The sequence below is a fragment of the Palaemon carinicauda genome, chromosome 41 (genome assembly GCF_036898095.1).
Source record: "Palaemon carinicauda isolate YSFRI2023 chromosome 41, ASM3689809v2, whole genome shotgun sequence".
In the NCBI taxonomy this organism is placed as follows: Eukaryota; Metazoa; Arthropoda; class Malacostraca; order Decapoda; family Palaemonidae; genus Palaemon; species Palaemon carinicauda.
This window is the reverse complement of record NC_090765.1, coordinates 3,612,872-3,622,524: the sequence shown is the minus strand read 5'-3', so window position 1 is coordinate 3,622,524 and position 9,653 is coordinate 3,612,872. Positions and strand designations below refer to the sequence as shown.

General features: G+C 36.4%; 1 protein-coding gene across 1 annotated transcript in view; it reads left to right on the top strand.

The window, feature by feature from the left end:
• LOC137632570 (uncharacterized) overlaps positions 1–9,653 on the top strand; it is a 261,407-nt gene that overhangs the window by 24,988 nt on the left and 226,766 nt on the right. The gene's annotated exons all lie outside the window — the stretch shown is intronic.

The following is a 9,653-nucleotide window of genomic DNA, read 5'->3' as shown; positions in this document are numbered from 1 at the left end:
GGTTTGTATCGGCTAATATTTTTATGGGGCGAAGCAGCACTATTATGGCGTTCCAAATACTTCGTGGGCCAAACCGGAATTAGGGACTAGTTAAACGCCCCCCCCCAAAAAAAAAAAAAAATCCAAGATACAATTTGTCATATTAGGCTGGCAAAGCGATATCTTAGTTTTTCATCGGGATATCATTCCTCTAGTATTTTCATTTAATTACGTAGTTCATGGAAATTAAAATATGTTCTTAATTTAATCATAACTTCAGTTTGATGTTACCAGAAGCTTCCTATGTCATATAAGACACCAATTTCATTTGTTATTGGGACAACCTGACGTAATTTTTACCAGAGGCTTTTGTAGACAATGGGTTGGCCAAAAAGCAGATTTCATGGTTTTACATATGTCATCTATGAACACTTTTCTTGGAGTTCCAGGTTGTTTCAAATGGTTGAATAAGTATCATAAAGTATGTGGGGATACGACCAAAACGAAAAACTATTGTATTTTGTATATTCTTGGAAAAAAACATATAAATTTTTACGACGTTTTTCCTGATTTATTTACAATTTCATTGGGAAAAAAAATAGTATTCAACAAATTAAAACTTTATATGTCTTGCTTACTTAACTTGTATGTTTACCATATGTCCTATAACATGTGATTTTCAAAAATAAAAAATAAAAATAAAAAAAAAATAAAAAATAAAAAATAAGAGGGTACAATTATTATAATTGTACCCTCTTATGAGCACTAAAAAATGAATTGAAGATGGTCAGATAAAATGATAATAATTACTGTAATCGGAAAATCGTATCCACAATGTTGCTGTTTTCTTATAGATATTTATACTGCGATAATGACGCATCTCTTACAAATTTTCTTTTAGCATTGCTTGTAAGTGTTCATCCTTCTCTAGAGTCAATTTTGGTCTTATCAGTGTTCTGATTGTTGTTGTAGTCTGCGCACCCATAACCATTGTGCATTGCAGAACAATCTTTCGACATGCACTGTCAAACCCCCCCCCCCCCACTAGTGACCTTTCTGCAGTTACAGCAGGTGAGTTATAACAATGCTCATGGCGCAGGTTACTGATGCATCCAGTGGGTCAAGATATTACTATTAATTACATCACAGCCATGGCCGTATGGATTGGGTGTCAGGACATCTTCATCCAGAGACCGATAACAAATAGGTTCTTGGTAATTGGTTCGAACCACATGGAACCTCCGTGCATCGTTGGTTGGTGCCAGATGGCAGCTTTGAGCATTTTTACTGCATAACAGTTTATACCTGACGCTGTCTGTGTCTTCTCCTTTACCCATACAGGGTTGTGGTGGCCTATGTGGTAACGTCCCTAACTGATGATCGCCAAACGGGGGTTGAATTCCGTTATAACTCGTTAGTTCCATTGGTCGCTGCAACCTCACCATTCTTGTGAGCTAAAGGGGGGGGGGGGGGGGGGGGGGGGGGGGAGATCTTGGGGAGCCTATAGGTCTATCTGCTGAGTCATCAGCAACCATTGCCTGACTCTCCTTGGTCCTAGCTTAGGTGGAGAAGGGGCTTGGGCGCTGATCATATGTATATATGGTCAGTCTCCAGGGCATTGTCCTGCTTGATAGGGCAATGTCACTGTCCCTTGCCTCTACCATTTATGAGTGGACTTTAATCCTTTAAACTGAGTGGCACTTTGCCTCCTAAAAAGGTAAAATCCATTAAGACATAACCAGGTAAAACAAATGACTTTTCCCGGGAATAAACAAAAGAAGGTATTTGTTTTTGCTTCAGTTATGTCCATACATACTTATCCAACCATTTACGGTACTTTGCCACTCCAAGAAATGCAATCTACTTTTTGCCCGACTCATCGCTTGAAAGAAGCTCTGGTAAAAATTACCAGCTAGGTTATGCCAAGGATAGAAAGATAAAATTGAATCTTATGGCCTATGAACCTGCTAGTAACATCAGACGTTAAAATAGGATGCAACAAAAGTGCACAATTTCTGGTTTGGCCCATAGATTAGGCCTTTTTGTGTGGTATCTGAATTTGTAGTTTTTATATTCTACTGTTATTCTCAACATAAAGATTTGGTATTGGTCGCCATTCTTCTATTCACGCAGTTATATTTTGTAAAGTTTCACGTGAATATAAGTAATGATTTAAGTTTATGTATCTTTACTTTTAGCTTTAGAATTTTCATGATATTTTTATATTAATTTTTCCTAAGTTGTCCCTTAGTAATATTCAAGATTTCTCATTTAAAAAAAAAAAAAAAAACATGTAAGATGAAAAAGATTTCAAAATTGGCTTGTTTTGCTGTTGATGTTATTTAAAGCAAAGTAGCCCAAGAGTTTTGAAAAGCATTTGGTTTCATGCTCATTGTTGCTTGTTGATTGTGTATTCTCTAACTTTTAAAAATTTTCACCAACGAAATTTCTTCTTTACATTGCCTCTCTTAGGGAAGTTGAAGGTAAGTTTTCATTTTACTAGTGCATTGTCCCTATTAGTTAGTTTTCACACCAACGTGTGTACCTGTGTACAGTATGTTCACCTGAATAAGCATGACTGACCCTGAACCGTGAACTAGTGAAGCAGATAACTGTAACAATCTTTCATTTCTGGAAAGAAGCACACAAACATTTGAACACATGCTCCTTGGGATTACTCTTTGGTAGCCACCTAAAAGTAGAAGATGGCGGTAATTTTTCAAGCTGAGTGCCATTGAATACACAGAAATATTCCATCTCAATAAAATCGTAAAGACTTGTCATAGTTGAATGATCTTGGTTTCAAATCATATATTTTTCATCATGTAAATTTAGAATCAGAATTTGGAACCTACTCACTTACTTCCTTGTACCATAATACCAGTCCCAGTATCATAATTAGGCACTATCTGTTTGATATATTGTTGGTAAGCAATAGGCCTATACTTGTTTGTCACATTTTCTTGCTGTCTGGATGAGTATAATACAATGCTTCTAAATCTCACTTCTGCAGCTATAAAGTATCGTGCAGGTCAGACCAAAACAGTAGAATTTGTATCGAATCCTGAATTCTGATTTGCATCCACAGTTGGTCAGCTGCTGGCAACTCTATAATGAATGGGAGCTCTGTCCAAACGATTTGCCACTGATCTCCTTTCTGGTCCAGCCCAGTTGGCATAAGTCTATGTTTCTGGTTGACTTACTTTTCCCTGTCTCCAGATGCAGTCCACAGGGTAAGCGCCACACTTCACATCCTATTCCAGTGCTGCTTGGGTCAAGACCATGGCTTTGTATGGCCTCAGCTTCTGAACAAACATGTCCTACCTCCCATCATCAACACCTTTAGCTGTTCTGGATCTGTCGTACATTATGACCACAAACATCTTCGTAATTATTATCATTACTACTATGTAAGCTACAACTCTAGTTGAAAAACGGAATGCTATAAGCTCAAGGGCTCCAAAAGGGAAAATAGCCCAGTGTGGAAAGGAAATAAGGAAACAGATAAAATAGAGTGCCTGGGTGTTCCCTCAAGCATGAGAACTCTGTCCAAGACAGTGGAGCACCATGGTACTGAGGTACAGAGGTCACTGTACTACCCAAGACTAGAGATTGATTGATTGATTTGGAGTTTCCATTAGTTTGATTTTGGAGTGTCATTCTTTTAGAAGAGTTGCTTACCATAGCTAAAGAGTCTCTTCTACCCTTACCAAGTGGAAAGTAGTCACTAAACAATTACAGTGCAGTTGTTTATCCATTCAGTGAAGAATAATTTTCTTGGCTACCTTAGTATTGCTATACGTATGAGGAAAGAGGAGAATGTGTAAAGAATAGGTCAGAATATTTGTTGCATGTGTCTTTGTAAGATGTTAGCAGTTTTCCCAACGATAATATCTTTACCATAATAGTCAGATGCATCTGACAAGACAAGGATAGCATCTTTTTGGAAGAATATGAAGATCCTCACCAGATCTGGCCGTTGCCACAAGATATGTGACTAACTCTGAGAATGCCTGTGGGTGGAATCTTCTTTGGTTGCACGTTCCTGCCCCAGTCTCTTAGTGGTTCTGGGATACATCCTCTCTCTACTGTACAGGTCTGTCAAACATGCAAAATGTTATTTGAGCTCATGTCTAACGACATTTTCACTGTTGAGTCTTGCAAGAAGTTTCCATCATTTAAAGTTTTGTCACATTATAAAATCTGTTATTAAGGTTCATCATCATAACTTGTCGGAGTTCAGAGGATGAGGCTTCTTTGTCATGTGTTGTTTAACAAAAGGTAACAACATTGGTGATACGGTACCTAGTTCTTGCTCAGAGTTTTTTTTTTTTTAGTTTTCCCGCCATCTTAAAGTCTGTCTGGATCCAGAACAAGAGGCTTCTCATTAATTGTGTAGAAGAGGACAATATCAATCACAATTATGGTGTAGTCCTCATGCTCTTATGGTCGTTGTGTAAGTGACTTGGGCTCTTCACTCTTCTGGAAAAGACAACAATTGCTTCTATAATTTTGGAAATTAGACAGTCCTGGATCTGTATTATCCATCTTGGTGAATGCTATTCAAGGTATCACAATAGGAAAATTATCTGTATTCAATTAATCAGGGCCGAGGCGTTATCCCTTCACCACCTTGATCATAATCATGCACAAAAAGGATACGACGACGCCGAGGAATAAAAATATATGTCCTATACCTAACTTGATTGTTCATTCAGCATCATTTAAGTCTCGTGATCTGAACACCATCCAGGAAACTAGTTGCAAAGCAGTGCAAATTCCCTTTACCCTTGGCTTGGCTCTCCATGCTGTCACACTCTGTCAATTCTAACTTAATATCTATGTTCAACTACATTTAATCTACAGTAGCTAACTGATGAGGGACTTATTAAACACCATTTTGGACACTGAAATAACTAATTAGATACTCTTAATGATTATTCAGCTGATACTGAACCGTATGCTGGGTTTCAAAGCAGCAGTGCCATCCAGTGTACCCAGGTTGTGCATTGACATCCGCTCTGTTTGTACAAGGAAACCAGTGAGTAAGTTCATGGTTCCAAATTCGGATTCTAGATGTGAAAAATTTATGTAATACAAAGATCATTCAATACAGATAAATCTTTGCGACTTTATTGCAAAATGTAGTATTTTTTTATATTCATTCTAGTCCAGCTTGAAAAATGGCCACCATCAGGAATTTTGAGGTTCCTAACAGATTTCATCAAAAGAGCAATCCCCATGTAGTATGTGTGCTAATTTTGCTGCTTGTTTCTAGAAATAAAAGGGTCTCGGGAATATTTGCTGTTTGTTAATATGCGGCACTAAACCTGTGGAAGGAAACTCTGTAGCTCCTTTTGGATACCTTAAGAAGTATACCTGTTCAGGTACAACTCCATATGCTATCGAGCACATTTTAACCTGTCTCAGTTGAAAGTTATAGATATTCCCGAGCCACTTCGTAGAAATGAATAAATAAAGAACTTATTTAGAAAGCTTTGTCAGTCCCGTGAGATTACAAGTTAGTCTATGACTGTTAAAGTGGATTTTAGTCGAATTTAGTCTTACTTTAACTAATAAGACTTGAAAGAAAGCAAATATTATAATATTGTCTACTTCTCAACGTGAATTAATCTCACTTGTTAAAACAAATCTTGATTAGTAATACAAATTTAATTCGTCAATTAATTTTAGGGGGCTGAAGGTAGTGCCCATTTTACTGCACTGGTCCGGTTATCTTATTTGGGGACAGATACAATGTGATATTGATGCTTTTATCTCATTTTAAAGATAATTGGAGTGTGTGTGTTTTTTTTTTCATGTCATTCTCCATCATAAAGGAACTTCTCTTGACATTTTCATTGTAGGCCTGCTTCCTAATATTCTTGTTATGAAATGTACTGATTTTGATCGGAACATTTTATAACAAGAATTTAGGAAGCAGACCTACATTGCTTTTATTTCTAAACATTAATTCAAGCTTAGACTACTCCCTACAGTATGCATAGCTTCACGGTTGTATTTGATGAATTACCAATATGTTTTAAAACATATGTTTGTGCTGTAGTGTAATATAGTAGTATTTGGGAGATGGTAGATAAGTACTTTGACACAAATTCGTAATTAGGTTATAGAATCTAACACTCCTGATGATTTTGATGTAAATGTAGCATAAAAATAGAGCCAAACTACTTCCTTAACATTTTGAATCAATGCACAGTTGGACATGTGAATTCTTGGCACACCTCTCTCTGAGGAAATACACTTTGTTACAGTTACTGCGTGGCGAATTCTTGTTTAGCCCCACCCGCCACCTCTACCATCTCTCCCTATACTATCTGTTTGGTTACTCACTACGCAGTAAGCGTGACAGGTTGCACTTCCTCAGAATGTGTGCCAGGAATTCCTCCGTCCAACTGTACCATCTGCTTTATGTAATTAATGAAAAATTACATTTGAACTTTTCAATTGACTATTAATAAGGTCGTTAGAACTATGGGCACCCTCCTACCACCCTGACAATACACAAATGTCGAGCGTTCATCTACACACAAGAGCATGCGTTTTATGGAACTAAAAGGCTCACTTTATGATTATGTTAGCTGTTAAGATGACCGTTACTTTGTGTGGTAGGGCATATTGGGAATATCTTACAATAATTCCCCTTATCAAAGTGGATCCTAATCTTCATAATTTATATATACTGTATATATATATATATATATATATATATATATATATATATATATATATATATATATATATATATGTTATGAACCGCCTTAATGGTTCAACAGGTTCTTTTAAAATACTACAAGAATTGGGACTGGAATGAACCGATGGACTACAACAACCAAAGGGGTGGGTATAAAAGATAATACTAAAGTACCTAAGCCTAGCTCAGTATACAAAAATTATACTATAATTACAAGTATATACAATAATTACAATGAGTACAGGTAATGGGAAGCACAGTGACATAAATGATCGTTACCACAAAAACAGTTAATTTTTAAAATCACAAATACAATTTACTGAAATTCAAATTAAATAAAAAACACAATTAACAATAGTCATCAACAAAAAAAAAAAAAAAACACAGTAAGCAGCAGCGATGAGAAATTAATAAGAGAAACTTCTCATTATTAAACAAATAATAAATACGAGCCCATGCACTGGCTCTTCCAACATATAAACATTCATAAACACAACCCATAATCCTTGAGGACGACCATCGAACACTACGGGAACGTCCACGACAGTGTCGAAACGACAGCCACTTTGCTGCCACGGAAGAATAACTCTTCAAAAACCATCTCGACTTCGAGGGCGAGGTTGAGGACAAGTCACCATCAACTAGGAGATACTCCAAAGCTGTGCCTGCTGCTCTTCCTCGACTGCATCACGAGAAACGGTCCATCTGGCTTCCCAAACCTGACTAAATCTTGTCACTCACAACGTGTCAAAAGTAAATAAGACACCCACATTGACAAAGAAAAAGAGGGCAGTTAAAAATAAAAATTGAATCTAGGTTGTTTCAAAGTCAAACAACTTAACAATATATATATATATATATATATATATATATATATATATATATATATATATATATATATATATATATATATATATATAAAAGGAAAGATTACATTTGAAAATTGAAATATTAATAACCTCACAGGAAAGGGAAGAGAGTTGGTTGATGTCATGCAAAGAAGGAAAATTATTATTCTATGTATGCAAAAGGCAAAATAGAAGTGGGAAAGGGTAAGAAAGCTTTGGGAAGGTTATAATGTTTACAAAGCAGGGGAAGATACAAGGAAAAATGAGGAAGGGATTATACTCCGTTCATATTTACTGGAGGATGTCACAGAGGTCTAACGTACCAGTGACAGGTTGGTGGGCTTAAATTTGGTGAAAGATATGGCTTATCATCTCGACATACGACCCTCAACAAGGGTGTAGTGAAGAGAAGATTATTTAGAAAGAGATCCAAGAAGTGAAATATTAGTGTTACCTGGGGCCATGAATGCCCATCTAGGTAGAGTTCTGATGGCTTTGAAAGAATATGCTATATGGAGGACGAGGTTTTGGAAGAAGACACCTTGAAAATGAAGGATTGTTAGCATCAGTAAATGCTATGAACATAATAGTCTTGAATACAGAGTTTGAGAAAAGGAGAAGTCATATGGTAACTTATATACTCGTAAGTGGACAAAAGGAGATACAAATTGATAATGTTTTCTGGCATAAACTGGTGGTAAGAAATTTCATGTTGAAAGTAATAAGATAAAGAACGACCGCCGAGGATAGGAACATCGTAACCTGGAAACTGAAGGGAGAGACGATAATAGAGTTCCGAAGTAAAGTGGAAAGAGCCAGAGAAGAGAGATATGTAAATGGAATATCAGAATCGTCTGAAGAGCTTGCGGTGTAAGCAGCTCTGGAGGTATAAACGAGTTGTGAGCAACACCAGGAAAAAGAAACATGGTGGTGGAATGAAGAAGTTCAAACAGCTGTGAAGGAAACGAGTATAGCCAGAAGAAGGTGGGAAGAGGATAATAACTACCCTACTAGTGAGGAATAGAGACAGATCAAGAGGGAAACAAAGAGAAAGGTAGCAATTTCAAAGAGAAAAGCCAAGACAGTGTTATTAGTGTAATGTTTGGCCCACATTACATTTACTTGATATCAGCTCACTCACCTGGAATAATATTCGTTTATTAGTGTGATATTCCACATCTCATCTGATGTCGCCGATTATGGTTGATAAAAGTAAAGTCTGCTGTATTATAAAATCCTTTTATTTCTCTTAAGCAACATTACTGCTACAGCTCTGAATGGCTTGTGACTCTCGACTGAGAACATCGATGTAAACAAACTCTTGTAAAAAAAAAAAAAGATACGAAATAGCAAATGAGCATCACTCAAAATACTGGATCCTACTGTGATACAAATAAAAGTAAGAAGAATCGCACCTGTCTTTGAGACAGTTGATAAATGATTAAATCCTTACGCTACTACACTTAGAAACCATGCTAAAACATGTTCTATCAATACAATTCTGTGCAACATGACTCTTAATACCCGTAGTGCATATGTATTACAGTACAAATACATAACAATAAGAGGGTTGGAACAACGGAGGGAGAAAATATTACTTACAGATTTACAGCAGCAAGAAGAAAAGAGGGGCAGGAAACTGGAAATATCTTCAGTGAGGAAGAGGAAGTCAAGAGAAGACGGAAAGACTACTTTTCACAACAGTTAAATACTGAGTATGAGTGTGAAGAACTGGAAAATGTTCTTCTAGTAGAATGACCAATAGCAAAAATCAAAGAGAATGAAGTTGAGAATGATATAAGAAAAGGAAAATTACTTAAGCTCCATGAAAATCAAAGAAAACAATAGAAATAATTGACAATGAATAAGCTGGTGCATTACATTATTGGAAAAGATCTTGGATGTAGAAAGAATGCCAAGGGATTGGGAAGATAGTTGCATGATTAAATTGTATAAGCTAAAAGGAGAATTTGTAAACTGTGGGAAATAAAGAAGAATAAAGCTTTTACAGCCTGTATTCACACCTAGAATTTTAAGTCATACAAAGTTAAAGATAAATAATCAATGCTGGGATCCGAATGTTGAGGAGCCACGGTCCTTGACCTACTTAC